Source organism: Heterocephalus glaber, unplaced genomic scaffold (genome assembly GCF_053883595.1).
Source record: "Heterocephalus glaber isolate CG9 unplaced genomic scaffold, H.glaber_assembly_v1.0 deba00000594, whole genome shotgun sequence".
Lineage (NCBI taxonomy): Eukaryota > Metazoa > Chordata > Mammalia > Rodentia > Bathyergidae > Heterocephalus > Heterocephalus glaber.
Genome location: NW_028258151.1, coordinates 11,355,883 through 11,378,499, shown reverse-complemented (window position 1 = coordinate 11,378,499; position 22,617 = coordinate 11,355,883).

The following is a 22,617-nucleotide window of genomic DNA, read 5'->3' as shown; positions in this document are numbered from 1 at the left end:
TTAGGAACTTCATGAATACCAAACAACACTCCAAAGAATTTTACACAATATCCTAGGAACAGACATTGAGGATCACAACCCCAGGAAGCAAAGCAGAATGAACCCATCTGGCATGACAAGAAATTAAATGGAAAGGGGGAGAACCTAACAAAAAGAAAAAGTCATGGCAATGATAAGTCAATATGTTTCAGTTATAACCATCAATGTTAATGGTCTCAATTCACCAATCAAAAGAAATAGACTGGCAGAATGGGTCAAGAAGCAAAATACAACAATATGCTGCATACAAGAAACACACTTAATTCAAAAGGAAACTCACAGACTGAAGGTGAAAGGGTGGAAAACAATACTCCATGTGACAGGAACTCGAAAAAAAGCAGGAGTAGCTATCCTCTTGGCAGATCAAGTAGATTTCAAACCAACACTGATTAAGAGAAAGGAAGAAGGACACTACATCCTTGTAAAGGGAACAATCCAAGAGGAAGAGATGACAATCATGAATATCTATGTACCAAACACTAGTGCGCCCAACTATATAAAACAAATACTAATGGACATGAAAAGTCATATATGCACTAATACAATTGTAGTGGGGGACCTCAACACCCCACTGTCACAAATAGATAGATCAACTAGACTAAAAATAAGTAATGAAATACTAGAACTCAATCGAACTCTTGAACAAATGAACTTAACAGATGTTTACAGAGTCTTCCACCCCACAAAATCACAATACACATTCTTCTCAGCTGCACATGGGTCATTCTCCAAAATAGACCACATACTCACACATAGAACATGTTTAAGTAAGTGCAAAGGAATTGAAGTTATCCCTTGTATATTGTCAGACCATAGTGTGATGGAATTGGAGATCCATGGCAAAAGAAACTCGAAAAATTTCATAAACATGTGGAAATTGAACAACACACTTCTGAATAACCAATGGGTCACAGAGGAAATTAAAGAAGAAATCAGACAGTTCCTTCAATTAAATGACAATGACAGTCAACATATCGGAATCTATGGGACACAATGAAAGCAGTCTTACAAGGGAAATTCATAGCAGTGAATGAGCATATTAGGAAAACAGAATGAGCCCAGTTAAACAACCTGATGCTGCACCTCCAGCTTCTAGAAAAAGAAGAACAGGACAACCCCAGAGCTCATACAAAGGAGGAAATTATAAAGATCAGAGGAGAAATCAATGCAATGAAGACTAAGAGAACAATACAAAAAAATCAATGAAGCCAAGAGTTGGTTCTTTGAAAGAATCAACAAAATTGACAAACCTTTAGCCAACCTTGTCAGAAAAAGGAAAGAAAAGGCCCAAATCCATGCAATTAGGAATGAAAAGGGTGAAATTACAACAGACCCAGCAGAAATCCAGAGGATCATCAATACCTACCTCCAGAACCTATACGTCAGTAAGATGGACAACACAGAAGAAATGGACAGATTCCTAGATACATATGAATTACCAAAGTTGAATGAAGAAGACCTAAAAATTCTGAACAACCCAATATCAACCAATGAAATTGAAAACATAATTAAAAACTTATCAACTAAGAAAAGCCCACGCCCTGATGGCTTCACTGCTGAATTCTACAAGACATTTAGAGAGGAACTGCTGCCACTACTGTTTAAACTCTTCAATGAAATTGAAAGGGAAGCAATACTCCCAAATTCATTCCTGGAAGCAAGCATCACCTTGACCCCCAAAGCAGAGGAAGACCCAACTGAAAAAGAGAACTATAGGCCAATCTCACTAATGAACATAGATGCAAAAATCCTTAATAAGTTACTGGCAAACAGAATGCAGAAGATCATCAAGAAGATCATACACCCTGATCAAGTGGGATTCATCCCAGGGATGCAGGGATGCTTCAATATACGAAAATCAATCAATGTAATACACTATATCAATAGAGCCAAGGACAAAAACCATATGATTATCTCCATAGATGCAGAAAAAGCATTTGACAAAATCCAACATGCATTTATGATAAAAACCCTACAAAAAATTGGAATAGATGGTCTCTACCTCAAACTGATAGAAGCCATCTATGAAAAACCAACAGCCAATATCATACTAAATGGTCAAAAACTGAAATCCTTCACACTCAAATCAGGAACAAGACAAGGATGTCCACTATCACAACTCTTGCTCAATATAGTTCTGGAAACATTAGCCACGGCAATTAGACAAGAGAAAGAAATAAAAGGAATAAAGATAGGAAATGAAGAAGTCAAATTGTCATTATTTACAGATGACATGATACTGTATATAGAAGACCCCAAGAACTCCACCAAAAGTCTTCTAGACTTAATAACCAAATTCAGTCAAGTAGCTGGTTACAAAGTCAACACACAAAAAATCAATAGCTTTCCTCTACACCAATGACAGACTCCCTGAGAGAGAAATAGGGCGAATAATTCCTTTCACAATAGCATCCAAAAAACTGAAGTACCTAGGAATCAACCTAACAAAAGAAATCAAAGACCTCTTCTCTGAAAACTATGGCACTCTGAAAAGAGAGATTGAAGATGATATCAGAAAATGGACAGACATCCCCTGCTCCTGGGTAGGAAGCATTAATATAGTGAAAATGGCCATACTTCCAAAACTGCTATATAGATTTAATGCAATTCCAATTGAGATCCCAGCAGCATACTTCATGGACCTTGAGAAAACAATCCAAAAATTCATTTGGAACAAGAAGAGACCCAGAATAGCAAAAGCAATTCTAGGTAACAGAAACATGGCAGCGGGTATCACAATCCCCAATGTGCAACTCTACTACAAAGCTACTGTGATAAAAACAGCATGGTACTGGCAAAGAAACATACCTGAGGACCAATGGAACAGATTAGAAGATGCAGAAACAATGCCAGACACACTCAGCCATCTCATCTTTGATAATGGAGCCAAACACCCTCACTGGAGGAAAGATAGCCTCTTTAATAAATGGTGCTGGAAAAATTGGGCTTTAGCTTGCCAAAGATTAAAACTAGACCTATATCTCTCGCCATGCACTAAACTAAAATCAAAATGGATTAAAGATCTAAATATTAAAATAGAAACTCTGAACCAGTTGGAACAGAGGTTAAGTAGAACCCTTGAAGACATCGGTGTAGGAAAAGATTTTATGAACAAAACCTCAGTTGCCCGTGAACTAGCACAAACAATCAACAGATGGGATCTCTTCTTATTAAAAGGCTTCTGCACAGCAAGAGAAACCACCAGCAGTGTGAAGAGACAACCCACAATATGGGAAAAAAATCTTCACCTGCTGTTCCTCAGACAAAGGTCTACTATCTCGAATCCATAAAAGATCAGACCTCCCAAATTTAAAGACCCAATCCAAAAATGGGCATCTGAAATGAACAGACGTTTCTCAGACAAAGAAGTAGAAATAGCAAATAAATACATGAAAAAATGTTCAACATCACTGGTCATTCGAGAGATGCAAATGAAAACAACGCTGAGATTCCACTTCACTCCAGAAACAATGGCTGCCATCATGAAATCAACCAATAACAAATGCTTTAATAAATTTTCTTTTTCTTTTTTTTTTTTTGTTTTTGGTACCAGGGATTGAACTCGGGTCCTTGTGCTTGCAAGGCAGTCGGTGAAACCACCGAGCTAAATCCCCAGCCCAGTTATAATAAGTGTTGATCACTGACATATCTCTATGAAATCTTTCTAGGTTTAATTTTTATTTTAAAGTTTTCTTGAGCTAAATTTTTTTTGCCTTGTATGAATTTTGTAAAATCTTTCTTTTCCCCTTGATTCTCATCTATTGATCTACATATTCATTTCAATTAAACTACTAAACCTGAATTCTTAGAATATCTCAGGTGTATCTAACCTGTGGCCTGTGGGTTGGATACTTGAGCTTGCCTGAGCTGCATTGAGTGGTAAGAATTGTCTTGGGCCACATATAAAATATAAAATATAGTTAATGTATTTAAATAACAAAACTTTTAAAATTTTTTTATTATTATGCAGATGTATCCAATCAAGTAAAATTTTGGCATAAAAATTTAAATCTAAACACAGGAAAAAGACAATGGCATTAGACTTAGGATACATAAAGCTTACATTCCATAACAATTACACAGGTATTAGCCATATAGACTGAGACTACTCAAGGGAGTAAGGGATGTTAGTTTTGGAATCATTTTTCTTTGACATACGCACAATTTAAAATATCAGTAGTTAAACTAACTTGTATCATTTCATCTTATGCCTTCTACTTAAAGGATTTTGACATATAATGACTAAGAGATTGTTGTAAGAGTTGAGACATTTCCAGAGGTTACATTGAATATTGGAAGCATTTGAGGCAGATTAGCAAATACATTAGTGAGGTTTCTGCTGCAGTAACAAATATCTGAGATAAACCACCTTAAAAAGAGAAAAGTTCTCTTTTGGCTCACAGTTTCAGAGATTTCAGTCAATGGTTGCTTGACTTAGTGGCCTTGGGCCTGTGGTGGCACAGTACATCATGGTGGGAACAGGAGATGGGAGAGTCTGCTCACATCATGGGAGCCAGGAGAAAAAAAGGAGGGAGGGAGGGAGAGATGGGGGCGGGGGGGGAAGAGGAGAGGAGAGAGAGACTGGAGTTGCAACAACATTCCCTTCAAGGGCATATCCCTACTTACATAATTTCCTCCAACTAGGCCCCACCTCTTAACAATTCCACCATTTTCCAGTAGTGCCTTGGGCTGGGAATGAAGCCTTTAATATATGGACTTTTTGGGGAACATTTCAGATTGAAACCGTAACAGCAAGTCAGCCATCTCAGTGATATGTTTTAGGCACATTAGATTTAAATAAATGTAACCTTCCAGAATGGGCAGGTCCAGAGAAACAGTAGATTGATTAGTGATTTTCGGAGATTCCAGAGAGATGGGGCAGTGGGGAGTAACTGTTTAATGAGCAGAGGCTTTTCTTTTTGGTGACAAAAATGTTTGGAACTAGGTAGTGGTGATGGTTGCATTATATTGTGATTGTTCTAAATGCCACTGAATTGTACACTTTCAAATTATAAAAATGATAAATTTTGTTATGTGTATTTGCCACAATAAAAAATAAATGTACTTTATTATAAAATTTTAATTATAGGAAATATGTTGGCATACAGTAAGCAAGTAAATGGCAGCAGCAGTCCCCCTACCCACACAGAGCCTGTGTGGCCATTTCGGTGACTGTCCTCCCAGCTGTCCCTATATTTATGTAATTACATTTCTGTTTAGTGAAGACTTTCAATGACAAGTAACAGAAGATAGAAACCCTGTTTTTTGGGGCAGAAATGCAGCTGGATATCAGAAATGAACTGAGGCCTCCCAGAGTAGAAATGGCACAGAGAGGCCAGGAAATACTCTGATATCTCCTCTTGGTGGCCTTCAACAGTGAGACTTCATCTTCTCTCTCTAGGTTGTCTTTCTTCACTTCTCCATCCATACACAGATCATGGCAGCCCCACACTGTAATTGGGCAGTTTCTTCAAAAATGGCTTGCCAAACAAAAGTATTCCAGGTCCTTCTTGTCTTGAACAAAGAATTGGATGAGACAAGCCAAAAACAGGTGACAAAAGTTTTTTAAAGGTGAAGGGTGATGCGTGAAGGGGTAAGGAAAGAACAAAAGAAAAGGTAAAAGCAAAAATAAAAATGCACCCTGTACCTAGGGACACAAGGTGGGCTATTGTGGAGAGTCAAGATAGCAGGCTCCGTGGGCCGGAAATTTAGCTCAGTGGTTCTGCTGCCTGCCTTGCAAGCACAAGGTCCCAAGTTCAATCCCTGCTACAAAAAAAAAAAAAAAAGATAGCAGGCTCCTTCAGGGTTGGGTCTTTATGTTGTCCACATCTCATGGGAGCTCATTAGAAGTTCAAGGGCCATATGGGGTTCTGGCCCTTGTCCTGGAATCTTATAATTGACAGGTCCCACCCACTTCTCCACACAGTTTTGCCACACCCTATCCCCTATATCAATACCTCCCCATGTACTTGCTAACATCCCACTGCCATAGAGATGGGTAGCTTTCAGGTCCCAGTCCACATTCTGTTCATGGTTTAGCCAGCTCTAGCCAGGGAGTAGCATCAGCCAATAGAAGAATTCATTCAGATAATTTGCCTTGAAAAAGTTTGATACAGCTTCAAAGATTTAGTTGTTTTCCAAGTCACAGAGAAAATCATAATGGCAATAACAGCTTATTCTATATGACCTTTAACAACATAATTTACATGTATAGTTAAGGACAATTTTCTGTATAGTAGATACTTCATAATGAATCACAAATGGACATGTGATTTTATTTTTCTATTTACTTATTTCTTTTCAAAGTTGATACGTGGTGTGTTAGTCAGCTTCTGTTACTACAATGAAATGCCTGAGATGATTAACTTATAGAGAGAAAAGTTTTTTGACTCACAGGTTTGGAAATTCCAGTCCATGACTGATTGGCCTTGTTGCTTTGGGCCAGTGGTGAGACAGTTAACACATCATGGTGGGCATGCAGGATGGAGCAAAATCAGTACTATCATGAGCCAGGGAGCAAACTGAAAGAGGAAGTAGCCACAGTCCTCTTCAAGGACATACCCTTCTCAGTGACCTAAGGTTTTCTACTAGTTCTTTCCTTCTAAAGGCTCCAATAATATCACTCAACATCCAACTATAGCATATGATATTCTTTTTTTTTTTTAATTTTTTCCCATTAAGTTTATTGGTACATTTTCGGTATAAAATACAGTTACATTCATCATTGGGATCTTGTACCTTTACATGAGTATCTTGGTTCTTTTTTTCCCCCTTCCCTTGCCCTCCCTTCACCCCCTCCACCCTTCCCTATTTGCAAAGACTTTGTTTCCATTTTTTTCCTTTTCTCATATTTTTTCTTTTCCCTTTTTTCCTTTCCCCTACCCCTCCCACTTCCCCTGCACCTTTAGACCTTTTCTTCCTGTTACCCAATATCAATTATACATTTTTAAATTACAATGTCAATATCTAGGAAACATTACCACAGATTTTACAGAATTTAAAAGGATATAGAAAGCATATCTCAAAAATCTGTTTTGAAATAAATTTGACAACTCCTAAGAAGTACCTTGGAAGACAAATTAATGAAACTAACTCTGGAGGAAATATAAAATTTGAATAGCACCTATTAAAGAAAGTATATTCCAAGCTTAAAAACCTACCTATATGACAACAGCAGGCTCATATACATTTTAACTGATAAATTATATCAAACAATTAAAGCAGAAAAAAGAAGGGACACTTCTCCCCTCATTTTAGGATCTCAACATTGTACTAATCCTAAAACTGGATAAAGATAATAGAAGAAAAAAGTATGAACATAGATAGAAATTTGTTTAACAAAACAAACTATTGGAAGTCAGATCTGGCAGTAGGTAGAAAGTGGTTTTGTTATAGGGATGGCAGTGTTGGTTCAGCATTGGAAGATCCACCCTCTAAAGTCATCATTTTAACAGAAAAGGAAAAAGCCATATGATCCTGTCACTAGTTGGAGAAAAAGTATTGGACTAAATTCTACAGCTGTTCATGGTAAAAGCTATCAGGAGACTAGAAGTAGAACAGAACCTTCTCAACAGATTAAAGACATGTACTCCATACTTCCAGCGAGAATGCCTTATATGAATGGAGAAGATACAATGCTTTCTCTTTAAGGTGGGGAACAAGGGCAGACATGCTTACTCTTTATCTGTCCATTAAACTTTGAAACCTAAGCCCCACCAAAATAGTCTGGCAATAAAATGACACAACTAGGATAGGATTGGCAAGGTAGAAGCAAAATCTTTATATGTAGATGAAATGATCATCTACAGAGAAAATACTAAGAAATCCCTAGGAGCCCCTAGAACTTGTATTTGAATTTAGCAGGATTAGAAAACACAAGGTATATATAAAAATTCAGGTCTGTGTATACTTGCTATAAATGAAGAATTGGATATTGAAATTTAAAAGTTATATAGGAGTGCAAAGGACGTAGAAAAGTTAAAAAAACAAAAACAGTGTTGGAAGACGTTTAGTACCTAATTTTAAGACTTCTTCTAAAGCTACAGTAATCAAGGCAGTGTTGGTGTAAGGAAAGACATAGATCGTTGGAATAAAACAGAGAATCTAGAAATAGAACCACACATATGTGGTCCACTGAGTTTTGAAAGATTATTTAACATTAGCATTTTATAGAATATAAACTCAATTCAAGAGCCGACAGATAGTGTTTTCAGCAAATGACACTAGAACACCTGGTATCCATATATAAAAAAATTAACCTCAACCCTTTTTTTCCATACATGAAAATAACTTGAAGGGATCTATGAACTTAAATATGAAAGCCTAAAAGTATAAAACTTTAAGAAGAAATTATAAGGGAAAATGTTGATGAATTCAGGGTAAGCGAGAACTACCTAGTATACAAAAGACATGATGTATAAAAGAAAAAAATTGATAAATGAGATTCCATCAAAATTTAGAACTTTAAATGACATCAAAAGGAAAAGTAGTCCTTAAAAAGACCGTATTTACAATGTATATAACCTATGACCAGAATATATAAAGAATTCTTAGAGCTCATTAATAGACAACCCAATTAAAAAGTAGACATAGGAAGATGATAAATAGCCAGTACAGCACAAGGAAAGGTGTGCAACTCTAGAATCAGAAAAATACTAATCAGTACAATAACAAGATTGAATTATACACTCATTAGGGAGATGAAGTCAAAACTTTTAAAAGCCTTGTCATGACTTTTTCTTTTTGTTGGATTCTCCCCCTTTGCTTTTAATTTTCACACCCAATGGATTCATTCTGCTAGGTTTCCTGGGGTTGTGATCCTCATTGTCTTTTCCTAGGGTATTGTCTAAAATTTTTTGGAGTGCTGGTTTGGTATTCATGAAGTTCCTGAGGTGCTCTTTATCATGAAAGTATCTCATTTCTCCATCAATTTTGATAGATAGTTTTGCAGGGTACATCAATCTGGGTTGGAGGCTGTTTTCCTTTAGGGCTTGAAATACATCACTCCAAGCTCTTCTTGCCTTGATGGTTTGTGTTGAGAAGTCTGCTGTGATTCTGATGGGCTTTCCTTTGTATGTGATTTGTTTCTTTTCTCTCACTGCTTGTAGAATTTTATTCTTCTGTTGGATTTCTGGAATCCTAACTATTATATGCCTATGTGTAGTTTTTTTTTGATCAAGGCTATTTGGAGTCCTATATGCCTCACTTACCTTTATGTCAAGTTCTTTTCCCCTCCCTGGGAAGTTTTTTGTCATCACTTCAGTGAACAGTTTTTTTATGTCATCTGCACTCTCTCCTGTTTCTTCACTGACTCCAATCAGTCTTATATTGTTCTTCTTTGCATTGTCTAGCAGCTGCTGGATTGATTTCTCTTGTTCCTTTACAATTTTAAAGCTATTTTTCTTTTCCTGGTCACTAATTGCAATCTTTTCTTCTATATCTGAAATTCTATCCTCACACTGGTTCATTCTGCTGCACAGACTTTTGATGGAGTTTTTAATCTCCTGGAAATCTGTTTGCATCTGTTTTATGGATTCCATTTGTTTTCTATGTTGGGATTCCATCATGTTCCTCAGATCCTCTATTTTTTTAATCTGTGTCCTCTCTAGATTTATTAATCATGTCTTGCACCATGAGCACAATCTTTGCTGTTATCTGAGTAATTATTTCTGATTTCATTTTTCTCAGATCATTTGTTGCCAGTTCAGAGAGTCCAGGTGGTTGAGTATCAGATTGTTCCATCTCGTTTCCCTTTGGGGTTGCTGTAGGTGATCCAGAAGTCTGTTTTTGAGGCTTGTTTACGTGTCTTCTCATTTCCATGGGGTGGGGGTGGGGTGTGCTTCTGGAGCCTGCTCGGCTCACCTCCTCTGCCCTAGGAGCTTGGGATGGCAGTGGGGGAGCTTCCTTCCAGGTGCTGGGACCAGCTCAGCTTCTCTGCCTTAGGAGCTTGGGATGGCAGTGGGGGAGCTTCCTTCCGGGTGCTGGGACCGGCTCAGCTTCTCTGCCCTAGGAGCTTGGGATTGCGGTGGGGGAGCTTCCTTCAGGGTGCTGGAGCATATGATGTTCTCAGTTCAGTCATCTCTTTGGCTTCAAATGAAAAGCCCTGGAATCATTTTTTGTTTCCTCTTTAATACAACCTGCTATGGTTTGGATAAATGTTCTCCTAAGTCCCATATGTTAAATCCCCTTTGGGGAACTGTGGGACCTTGCTTTCTTCCTTTCTCTTTCATATCCCAGCCACAAGGCACATAGTTTGCACCACCACAAGTGCCTCAATACAGATCCAAAGCAAAGAGGCCAATCAGTTGCAGACTGGAACCCTTTAACTATGAGCCAAAATAAATCTTTCTTTTTTATAAATTGATCATCTCAGGTATGCTTTTACGTAACAGAAAGCTGATTAACACAGGAAGCTTTTACTTGTGTAATGCATGTTCTGCATGTTCATATGAGAGTGTCTTCAACAAAAGGAACATTTTTGTTTGGTTTTTTTTTTTGGTACCAGGGATTGAATTCAGGACCTTGCACTTGTGAGGCAGGCGGAGGAACCACTGAGCTAAATCCTCAGCTGACACAATGAACATTTTAAATAAATTTTTAAAAACTAAAATCTGTAATCTATGGTTTTGTTAAGAATATCTTTGTGAAAGTATAATTTATATTACACAGAATTCTCCTATTTTAAATGAAAAATGCAGTGTAATAAACTTACAGAGTTGTATACCATCACTATAATCTAGTTTCTGAGCTTTTCATTCACTCCAGAAGATACCTCTGCCCACTCAATCCTCTTCCCACTTTAGCCCAAGGCAATCATTCGTTTCCTGCCTCCACAGATTTGTAAAAGTGGGATTTTTGTACAATATTTTATTGCTTTTGTGGAGCCCTCATGATGCCTTCATCTATAAATATATAATATAATGTTCAATTTCATGTGAGAGATTATTACTTTTTATTTTGATGCAGGATCTTGCCAAGTTTCCCAGTCTGGCCTTGAACTTGCGATTCTCTTGCCTTAGCTGGGATTATAGGCAAAGAATAATTTTTATTTAAATATAATACAAGTACAAAGTTACACATGCAAATATTTAAAGAATATAAGTGTATATTTATAGCTGGAAATCTTATTTTTAAATCTTCCTGAGTTGTCTCCATCAAGAATTCCTTCGTGGCTCTGTCCATTTTCCTGCCAGTCACTACCTGGACCTTCTGAAATCTTGACCAGATGTTGCAGTCTCCATGCAGGCCTCTAGGAGGCATGAGTGAGTGGCCAGTACTCCTTCTCTTTCTACCTTGTCCTCATTATCCAGGGCACTACCCTGTGCATCTCTAAGATTGCAACAGGCTTTCCTGAGTGGTTGGAATTGTTGTACAGGGGAGGAAGAACTCTCACGTGTACACTGAATATGGCTTTTCCTGAAGTTCTGGGTAAAAGTGCTCAAGAAGCTTGACCCTCTGCAGGGATTCCTCTTTCTTGCCCTAATCCCTTGCCATGCTTTCCTACAAAAGTGCCTCTTTCTAAGCTGTCATAACAGCATCTCCCACCCCTGTCACTTTTCAGGTCACCCTAGACCCTACACACAAGGAATGGGCTTCTCCCTTGAGTGTTAATCCTCATGTCTGAGTTACTCAGTCTAGATTAGAATAATATCCCGGGCATTAGGACTGGGTAGTGGCTCCAACTCCTACAGAAGAGTTTGGGATGGGAATAGGGTGGACTTTTATGTTCTAAGTTTCTAGAAGCAATTTAGAGTAGATGTGAACATTCCAAATTTGGTTCTCTTGATATTTCTCCACCAATGTGAGTCCAACATATATTTTATTCTCTGGATGGTCCAGGCTCACTACTAAATAACACACACAATTATGCTGTCCTTTCCATCATCCTATTTCCCAAGAACAAATGTTAATTCTCAGAAGCAATACAGTAAACTATGAAGAGAAACAAGTATTTTCCTGCTGGCTCATAATTCATAAGCCACTTCCTCATCAGTGGAATCTGTTCTTTATATTCTTCACTGGACATAAACAGTATTGGTCCTTTTACCTTATTCTAACCCAACCATTCTCCATTCTCTGTTTTCAAATGAATACCTCTCAGGTCTTCTAGGAAAACAATGCAGTCCTCAGATTGGCCCACAAACTGTACTTTTTACTAGCAATTTCTTTGAGTATGTTAGCTCAAGCTGTAAAATCAGTGCTTTCAAAAGTTCTTGATTAATCTCATGGCCAAAGTTATACGGTGTCTGGAGAGGGTAGCAGGTGGTCGTTCCATTCTTACAGTATATAAATTATTATATACCCTCAAACTACATAACTTCTCTTTGTCCATTTGCTAAGCAACTCATAAATCCGGTGGTATTTTGTGAGCCCTGTTGAATGATGTCTCCAAATATCACCAGTATGAACTGTTTATAAGACAAAGTAAATTCATTGCTTTCTACAGTAAAGGAGAACCACACCACCTCAGAGCTTTGGAATGTGTCAATGTGGGAAAAACAGACATTTATTGAAAATTAAAAGTTTGGCTTAAAGTAGATCTTTTAATGTAGAGACTTAATTAGAATTAAGTAAGGATCAGATAAAACAATTCAGGATTAGTGGAAAGGAGAGGATTTTGAGACACAAGCTGATGCCTTCCTTTGAAGAGTTACTGGGTCTTCTAGAAAGTTTCTGTAATGAACTGTCAAATCTTTGCTGTCATCCCAATAAAGAAATTCACAGAAAAGTAATGAAGGAAGTAGAATAGTAAAATCATATTTTTGTACAGAATAAGCTAATCGGAGGTGTGTGTGGTACATTCTCAGTGTCTACAGCCTGTGTGGATTTAGATGGTTTTGGTTCTTTTCCCCTTTCTAGTCTTTCCAAATGAATTAGTTCAAGTTGCTCTTTGTGTTGTAATAGATAAGCCGACTTTTACATGGGCACACATTTTAAAAATTTATTTTTTTACTCAAAGTCTAAAAGAAGTCTTCTTTATTACTAAGCTTCATTTACTCTTGGGGCAATGGTCCAATGGACCAAGCATCAGCATTACAGAGAGGGCTTGCTAAGTGCGGATTGGGTGGAGCCCAGTAACTTGCATTTCTATACAGTTTCTACTTGGAGTTACTGATGCTGGTCCTCCATACACTTGAGGATTAGGCCCATGAGACTTTGGCTTTGCTTCTTGGATCCTCTGTATCAGAGTGAGAGATTTGGAAATGGTGAACAGATAGGTCAACTCCTTTTCAACTTCTTTGCTCTGAAAGTGAAATATCACTTAGGACAAAACTTTATTGACAGCAACTTGTTGCTTTGCTCCATATGGATACACAGAATACTAGAAGATGTATTCCTTAGTGCTTAACTTTTTTTTTTGTACTGGGGATCAAACTCGGAACCTTGCGCTTGCAAGGCAGGCAGCAGAACCACTGAGCTAAATCCCTGGATTTTAGAAGATGTATTCCTTGGACAGAAAAAGAACCTTCACAGAAAACAAACCTGTAGTAGATAGCTATCTACCTCTCCTAAGCCTAACCCTTTAATCACTGAATCTCCAAGAGCACCCTTTTTTTTCCCGTGTACATGAAACATGCTTGAGTCTCCCAGAGATACATCTAATTTATTACATACAGGGGCCAGGTGGTTCTCTTTACAAAGCCCAGAATTTCTCCTCACAGATTATTGCCTATAAATCTATACATACACCTATAGAAAGTTTCCTGCTTTCCAGTATATAGTGTTGAAACAAAGACAGGATAAGACAGCCAACCTGATGGGGAAAAATGTAGACAGTTGTCACTTGTCTAAAGTGATGACAAAATCCTGCAGGGCTGTTAAGGTTTAGATCTAGAATATCCCTCATAGCCTTATGTGCTCAAAGTTGGGGCTTTTGAGGGGTGATCAGATTATGGGGACACTATAGTTGATCTGCTGTTAGGAGGTGTGTCACTGAGGGTGTGAACTGGGAGGGCATATCTCCCTCCCCAACTCCTCCCTTCTTGACTTCCTGGCTGCCATGAGGTGAGCAGTTTTTCCTCTGCCCAGGGCCTTTTATTATGCTCTTTCTGCCTTGCAGCCAGTTGACCATGGACTGTTACCATGAGCCAAAATAAACTTCTCTTCCTTTAAGTTGGGTGTCAGATATTGTGTCTTGGTGACAATAAAGTGACTAAGACCAGGGCAAACATTAAAATGGGGTGGGTGGATATCACTGACCACTGACATGGCCCTGTTGTCCATGTTCTCTGTGACCTCTTGTGGTTATGAATTCTTTGTAACACTTAGTATACATCTGATCTAGTTGTACCCAGCCAATTCACCATGCCTATAACCATACCCCAGGGAGAATTCTGAAGTCTAATCTTTGTATTTCTTTGCCTTCATATTGTCCACTTAATGGGGATGACATTAGGCCATTTGTGACAATAGAGGAAAATTCTGGGTTCTTGATCTTGCTTTGGTTTTCTTTTTTCCTATTTGGGGCCTATAAACTATCAGGTTTTGCAATACCTAGAGGTGCCAAATGTTTAGATTTTTTATATAGCTTTTATTTCTGCTTGTAAACTGGTAAGTTCTCTCCTGAAGTCCATTTCTTTTTTGTAATAGCAAGTCAACATATACCATCACACTAACGCTACCAACCACTTCCCGTGAAGCTATTGATTTGAACTTACCAGTTGGACAGTCTTACCAATCTCTCACAGCCTGTGATACTAGTTTCTTTACTTTTTAACCTAATAACCAATCTAGCTTTACATATTTTGGATTTTTGTTATATTAAGGCAATTTAGGCTGTTATAACAAATGGACCAGAACATGTATAATAGCACAGGCATGATGAACATTTATTCATCATTCATATAAAACCCCATGATGCTCTTAATGGCTGTAATATCCCTCCTTATGGTGATAGGGGAACATGACCTCTTTTTATATTGCGACTCTACTATCTCCAAAGACCTCAGTATCCTTGCATTGATTCTGCAGCCAGCTGACAAGTAGGAAAAGAGATTGTTATGGCTTGTACCTCTCAAGGCCTCATGTGCTCACAGGTGGGGCTTTTCAGAGGTGCCTGGATCTAGAATGTGTAATTATGGATTAAGGGTGTGTGGTAACTACATTAGCCCACTGACTGGTTTAGCATAGTTCTGGGTGTGGATAATGGGAAGGCTCACCCTGGGTATGGGTGGCCACCAACCAATGGGCTTGTAGCCTGAATGGAATAAAAGGTTAAAGGAGGTCATTACTGGCTTCTTCCTGCCTGCCATCCAATGGACTGTTTCTCCTTTGCCAATGCTGCCCTGCCTTGGAGCCAGCCAACTATAGACTGACACCTCTACAAACTGTGAGCTAAGATAAACTTTTCCTCCTTTAACTTATTTGGTATTTGGGTATTTTATTGCAGCAATGAGAAAGTAATTAAGACAGAGAATATCCTCCTCTTAATGTGCAACTGGAAATAACACATATAACTTCTCTCACATTTCCTTGCTGACAGCCAGTCATGTGCCATATCTAGATATACAGAGTATAAGAACCTACCTGGGAAGTAAGTCCCTTTGTAGCAAAGAAAGTAAGAACAAATTTTGATAGACATGTAGATGCATTCCATAGCAGGCCATACTATCATCAGAGCCATCCAGTTGAAATCTGACTTGAGTATAAGTCCTCTACCCACCAGGAATGGCTTTAGACTATTAGTAACATTGTAGAAATAAGAGTGGATTAAACAAGAGCAAAGTTTATTTGTTTGTTTGCTTGTTTAGAGACAGGGTCTTGCTATGTAGTCCAGGCTTGCCTTGAACTCACTATGGAGCCCAAGTTGGCCTCATACTTGTTCCAATCCTCCTGTCTCAGCCTCCTGAGTGCTGGGATTACAGGCATGTGCCTCCACCCCCCCTCCCCAATCTCCAACCTGCTACCAAAGTTTATTTATGTCTCACATAAAAGACATCCAGTCTTCAGTAGTCTAAACAGGTACTACTCTTTCATCTAAAGGTCAAGATTTAGATGCCTTCAGTCTTTCAAAGGGATTAGTAGGTCTGTGGCTATCACATTCACATTTCAGACTAGAAGGGAGAAAAAGAGACTAAAGCACTGTCTTTGGAAGAGTTTCCTGAAAATCCACCCAAAAACGTTACCCAGGCCAGGGATTTAGCTCAGTGGTTCCACTGCCTGCCTGCCCTAAAAGCGCAAGGACCTGAGTTTGATCCCCAGTACAAAAAAAAAAAATGAGTCTGGTCAATGTAATGATGTACCAACAATATAGGGATTTTATTATGAAGATAGAAGGGGAGAATATATATTTGCATGGCCAGTGAGTGCCACGGGCACTGTAAATGTAGAAAGAAGAACTAAGTGGCTTTCAAATACATTTGGAGGGCCGGGGATTTAGCTCAGTGGTTCTGTTGCCTTCCTCACAACCACAAGGTCCCGAGTTCGATCCCCAGTACCAAGAAACAAAAATAAAATATCAAATACATTTGGAGGTGATAATGGTCTAACATGGCACATTTATTTCCTCTGATTGTCAAATGAATTGGGCAAATGCAAAACCTACAAATATTTTAGGGTTCTTTTTTAAGAGTCAAATTCCAATTTATAACCAGCCTAAATAATCACCAATGGTCATATTCTCATTTGTATGATCAGTAAGTTTTATATGCTCAGTTTGATGTTTTCCTAATCACATCATATATATTCACTTATGAAGTCAATCAGATAACACAAGTTAATGGAGCCCTATTCGTGCTCTGTAATTTGAATGTAGCTAGAGATGAAAATAAGACATAAGACCTAAGTATACTGAATTCAGGAACCACCACAATGAATAAATAAAGTCAAATAATATTCCAATACACATGAGAAAATATTTTGCAAACTTACTGACCTATCCATTATATTTGGAAAAGTACAGTCTGAGAAAGTTATTAAAGATTTATGAAAAAAATCCCTTAACTATATGGATGGTCACTAAAGCAAACAATACAATAAAAAATCCCCTGTAATTTCATTAAGGATTTGTTTGAGACATTATGGGTTTTCTTATGTAATTGAATACTATGAGTCACTTAAATCACTGAGAAAGAATACTCCTGACATATATGTTCACGATTTATTAAGTGGAAAATGCATAGCTTTCTAGACAGAATATGCTTTTTTATGTTCAGTGCTGTCTACAAGCCATTCTCCCATTACACTTTCTATGGTACTAGGGATTGAACCCAGGACCTCCAGACTGAGCTACATCCCCTGATATCCTTTTCCTGCTTTTTTTTTTTTTTTTTTTTTGTACCTGGGATGAAACTCGGGAACTTGCACTTTCAAAGCAGGTGGTGGAACCACTGAGCTAAATCCCTGACCCTTCCCTGCTTTTCTTGGAGACAGGATCTCACTATGAGGTTCAGGTTGGTCTTGAACTCACTATGTAATTCAGGTGTTAAACTCTCAAATCCTCCTGCCTCAGCCTCCTGAGTGCTAGGATTACAGGTGTGCACCACCATGCTGGGTGACTTTTTTCATTTTATAATTTTGAGACAGGGTCTCACTAAGTCTACATTTCCCAGGCTGAGGTCACACTTGGAATCCTCATGCCTCAGCCTCCCAGAGTACTGAGAGTGCAGATAATCTCCCTCTTCTTTGAGAACTGTCCTTCATATTTTAAAGATATCAGTCCACTTTTTATTACAAGATGGGGTCTGTTGGTTGGACCACCTGCAAGTAGGGCCAATCAAATTCTGTCTCTTAGTAATTTAAAAGTGAGGTTTGCAAATGCCAGCTGCTTTTGCTGATGACTATACAGTATCACAAGTAAGGGCCTGAATATATGGTTGCGTTTAGCTTAGATATGTATATGGAGAAGCAAAGCAGGGTGTCCACAGAGAGAAAAAAAAAAAGGAAGCATATCAATATAGAGAAAGGAACCGAAGCCAGAAACCACCCTGGTGTCCCCACAGGGTTTTGAAGACTGGTACCAGGTTCTAATCCTGACTTTAGAGTTGTCTTTTAAAATTTTTGGTTTTTGTTCTCCAACCTGGTCAGATTTATTCTTCCTTGATGTAACCTAAATTAGATCTCCTATTTGAAACCCAAAGAGCCATTTTTTGAATTTGTTTTTTTGTTTGTTTGTTGTTTGTTTTTTTTGGTACTGGAGATCGAAACTCAGGTCCTTGCACTTTCAAGGCAGGCGCAATGCCACTGAGCTAAATCCCTGGCCCTCAAAGAGCCATTTTTAATAGAAGTTTCTAATATATTCATTGCTCATTTGGAGGTATTCTGGAATTTGTGATGGTGTTAGCTTCTAGGCAGTACTTTTAGAAAGCTGCTGTCCCTTTAAATGATGGTTAACCTTTCAAGTTGTTTTGTTTCAGTTGAATCCCTCAGGAGAAGACCACAAGAAATCAGTTTAAACCAGCCAAAGCCACTCAACCCCTCTCCCAAGTGACCTAGAGTAAATTTTGCTCCATATAATCTCAATATCATGCTGAATTCTTCACCCATTGGGCAGTCCCATCTGCCATCTATATGAAGAAGGATGAACTCCAGATGCATAGGGGCAGAAATGTGTCCACTTCTGCTTATGATGATGGGTCTTTGCTCTGTGAATAGGTATGTTTACCCATAAAAAGCCCTTTAGTTTTTTTGTTTAGGGAGAGGTCCTTACCTGGGGGTGTGTAATAAACCTTTTAAATCCTGGTTGTACTCTTTGATTTTGTACTCACCTAGGGGCAGATCCACTGCATTAGGTTACCACAGTAGATATGGCAATTTAATGCTAAAAATATTCCATATTCTCGAGTTGAACTTTCCTAGGCAAAGTTCTTTGAAAATATTTTGGAGAAGTCAGTTTGGGATGAAAAATGTATCCAATTGGGTTACACGGGTTTTCTTGTTCTTTGAGTTAAAAATCTCATTGGATTATGGGAAAACCTTCACCTTAGATTTCTTTGTAAGAGGATTCTTTGGAGCTCAGGTTTGAGTTTGCTGCCAAGTAGAACACAGGGAAAATTACTTTGGAGAATTATTAAGTGTCAGGTAAAAGGCTGAAAACCAAGACCAGATCAGGCCACAACAAGCCTTTATTAGGGGAACAGATCTGCCAGGCTGTCTCTGAACAAAGGAGAGACAAAAGCAATATGGCCAGGGCAGGGAGAGTCTTTTATAGAGACTGGGGTGGGGTTTGTAGGGGCTGAGGCGGGGTTGAGTGAGGTAGTGACTAGGGAATGGAGGAGCTGGTGATGTCACTAAGTGGTAGGAAGTGAGCGAGTATTAGGTTACTCTCTAGGCGGGAACAGGGGCATGCTGGGAAGAAGGGTTTGTTCTTTGGTTCTTTGGTGGGAGCAACCATCCTGGGATGACATCACACGGGAGGGGGCAAGGCACCATAGGAAGAGGGCAGCTACTATACATAATAGCTGCTGAGGTAATGGGAGACCTATCAATAAGGTAAAATACCCTATGAATCTCTAAATAAACAATCAAGCATTTTATACTACTTTTTGTCAGGTAAAAAGGCCGAGACCAAGACCAGACCAGGCCACAACAAGCCTTTATTAGGGGAACAGATCTGCCAGACTGTCTCTGAACAAAGGAGAGAAAAAAGCAACATGGCCGGGGCAGGGAGAGTCTTTTATAGAGACAGGGGTGGGATTTGTAGGGGCTGGGGAGGGGTTGAGTGAGGTAGTGATCAGGGAGTGGAGGAGCCAGTGACCTTACTAGGTAGTAGGAGGTGAGCGAGTATTAGGTTACTCTCTAGGTGGGACCAGGGGCATGCTGGGAAGAAGGGTTTGTTCTTTGGTGGGAGCAACCATCTTGGCATGCCGTCACACAGGGGAGGGGGCAAGGGACCATAGGAAGAGGGCAGCTACTATACATAATAGCTACTGAGGTAGTGGAAGACCTATCATTCCAGGCTTTTGTTTTATGACAGTTGGGTGAAGGTCTCTTCTTCTGGAGCTGCTTCCTGCTGACCAGGGGCGAAGATTAGGGCTAGACCTGGATCTGATGAGGCCTGTGGCAAGTGGGGACCTCTTCTATTTGTCCTACTGGCTGGTACCCTGCCATGATGAATTCCGTGACTGTCTGGTTGGTGAATGCCCTCATTCATTCCTGCAAGAAATTTTGAAAACAGCAAACCAGACAGGGTCCGAAGAGTAAGATAAGGCAGATGGTGACCAATGGTCCTATCAGAGGAAGGAGCCAGGGCAGCCAACTATTTAGGGAAAAGAGATTTTCATTTACCCAATTGTTCATGCATTGATCAATGTTTGAGGCCCTTTCAGTGAGCCTTTTTGCTGCATCTCGTACTATACCCGATTGATTTGTATAAAAACAACATTCCTCTCCTAGGAAAAGACATATACCGCCCTTCTCTGCTGTAAGGAGATCTAGTCCCCTCCTATTTTGGAGAGTGACAGCCGCTAAGGAATCTATTTGGTTTTGTAAAGTTGTGATTGATCTAGCTATTTCTTTTACGCTGTCACTTAGCTCTTTAGAGAGAGTTTGGAATTGAGTTAGCAAGGTACCTAGGCCCCCTACTCCTGTCCCTAAAGCAGCAGTGATGCCTAGTCCTACAAGTAAGGGTATTAATTCGACAGCTCATCTATGTCTGACCTGTGTTTTTGTTGGCACTGATAAAGTTTGATTGTTTGGGGCTATGTCAATGTTAGGGCTGAGGTAAACTAGAGTGCAAGTCCCTGTCCAGTTAGTTGGCAGGCACAGGTGGGCCGAAGTTCTACAAAGGAAGATCCCTTGACTGGGTGAACAGAATTGGTTGTGTATGTCGAAAAGATGTGTGAGTTTGTTATTCTCCATTTCCCATATTCCTAGTGTTCCTGCCAACACAGCGCCTGTTAAGGGTTGAAAAGGTCTTTGGCATGAGATTTGTTGGGCATTGTTGGTCTTATTTTCCCATTGGAGGAAGAATCTCCTGGTATCTACCAGAAGCCATTCTGGAGAATGGTTAAATGTTGGAATAAGGAGGCATTCTGAGACTGAGGGGGCTGTGTTGCAAGGAGTCCAGGGATGTATAGTCATGCAGGGCATTATGCTGACCATTGCAAAACCCAGAATTTTTGTTGAGAAGACCCTGTGTCATAATTTTTGGAGCCCCAGTGAAGCAGACAGGCTGAACAAAGGGGGCATCTTGGGCGACCTTGTAGTTAGTATGACCTGATGAGGCCTGTAATTGTAACATGTAATTACACTTCCAAGAGGGAAGATATCCCAACATGGAGCCCATGGACAAGTTACGCTGAAAGCAAAGTGGGGCCTGAAAGCTCAAGATGATGTTATCAGCTATAGGTCCGAGTATAGGCTTTTCCTTACTCTCATATAGAGACAGGTTAGCCATGTAAGATTGAAGGAGTTGGGCTGCACAACCTGTATGTGTTTTTCTTGTCATATCAGTGATGTGAAAGTCGGTGAGGGACTGTTTATTAAATAACTGTAAAGGGCTTCCCATCTTATATTGAGGATGGTAAGTAAGATTGGTTGTAGCCCAGACTTTTGTAGGTACCGGGATGGCTGTATAAGAAGCAGTGGATAGGGACATACAGAGCCAACTGTTACTGGCTAGTGGTGGGTTTCAGCACCAGAAATGTCAGGTAAAAGGGCCGAAGACCAAGACAAGACCAGGCCACAACAAGCCTTTATTAGGGGAATAGATCTGCCGGGCTGTCGCTGAACAAAGGAGAGAAAAAAGCAACATGGCCGGGGCAGGGAGAGTCTTTTATAGAGACAGGGGTGGGATTTGTAGGGGCTAGGGCAGGGTTGAGTGAGGTAGTGATCAGGGAGTGGAGGAGCCGGTGACCTTACTAGGTGGTAGGAGGTGAGCGAGTATTAGGTTACTCTCTAGGTGGGACCAGGGGCATGCTGGGAAGAAGGGTTTGTTCTTTGGTGGGAGCAACCATCTTGGCATGATGTCACACAGGGGAGGGGGCAAGGGACCATAGGAAGAGGGCAGCTACTATACATAATAGCTACTGAGGTAGTAGAAGACCTATCACTTTTATCAACATCCATTTGCAAAGCCATTTTATCTGCATTTTCAGCTGTGAAGATAAATCATATAAAAGTGATGATGTGCTCAGTGTTCCACACAATAAAGGATAGAAAATTTTGTAGCAATCAAGCAACTTCAAATGTTCTTTCAGATATTACATGTTCAAGGTGAAAAAAATCTTGTTTAGATTTTAATTGAACTTGAAACTTTATATTTTGATTTCCTTTTTTTTTTTTTTTTGGTACCAGGGATCAAACTTGGGACCTTGTGCTTGCGAGGCAGGCAGCAGAACCACTGAGCTAAATCCCTGGCCCTGAAACTTTATATTTTAAAAAGGGAGTTTGAGGTACATATCTTTATTGGAAGAACCTTACTTTTTAAAAATAAAATTTTTGTTTTTTTTAAATTTTTGGTACTGGGGATCAAACTTAGCACCACACCACTGAGCTACATCCCCAGCCCTAGGGGCTTACATTTTTTACAGAGATGGGTTTTAGTATTCTTCAGAGTTAGTACACATTATGAGCTGTTGATTATCTACATCTAGGGCAGAGCAAAGGCATCAGCAATGTGATCCACACACTTCAGATAGC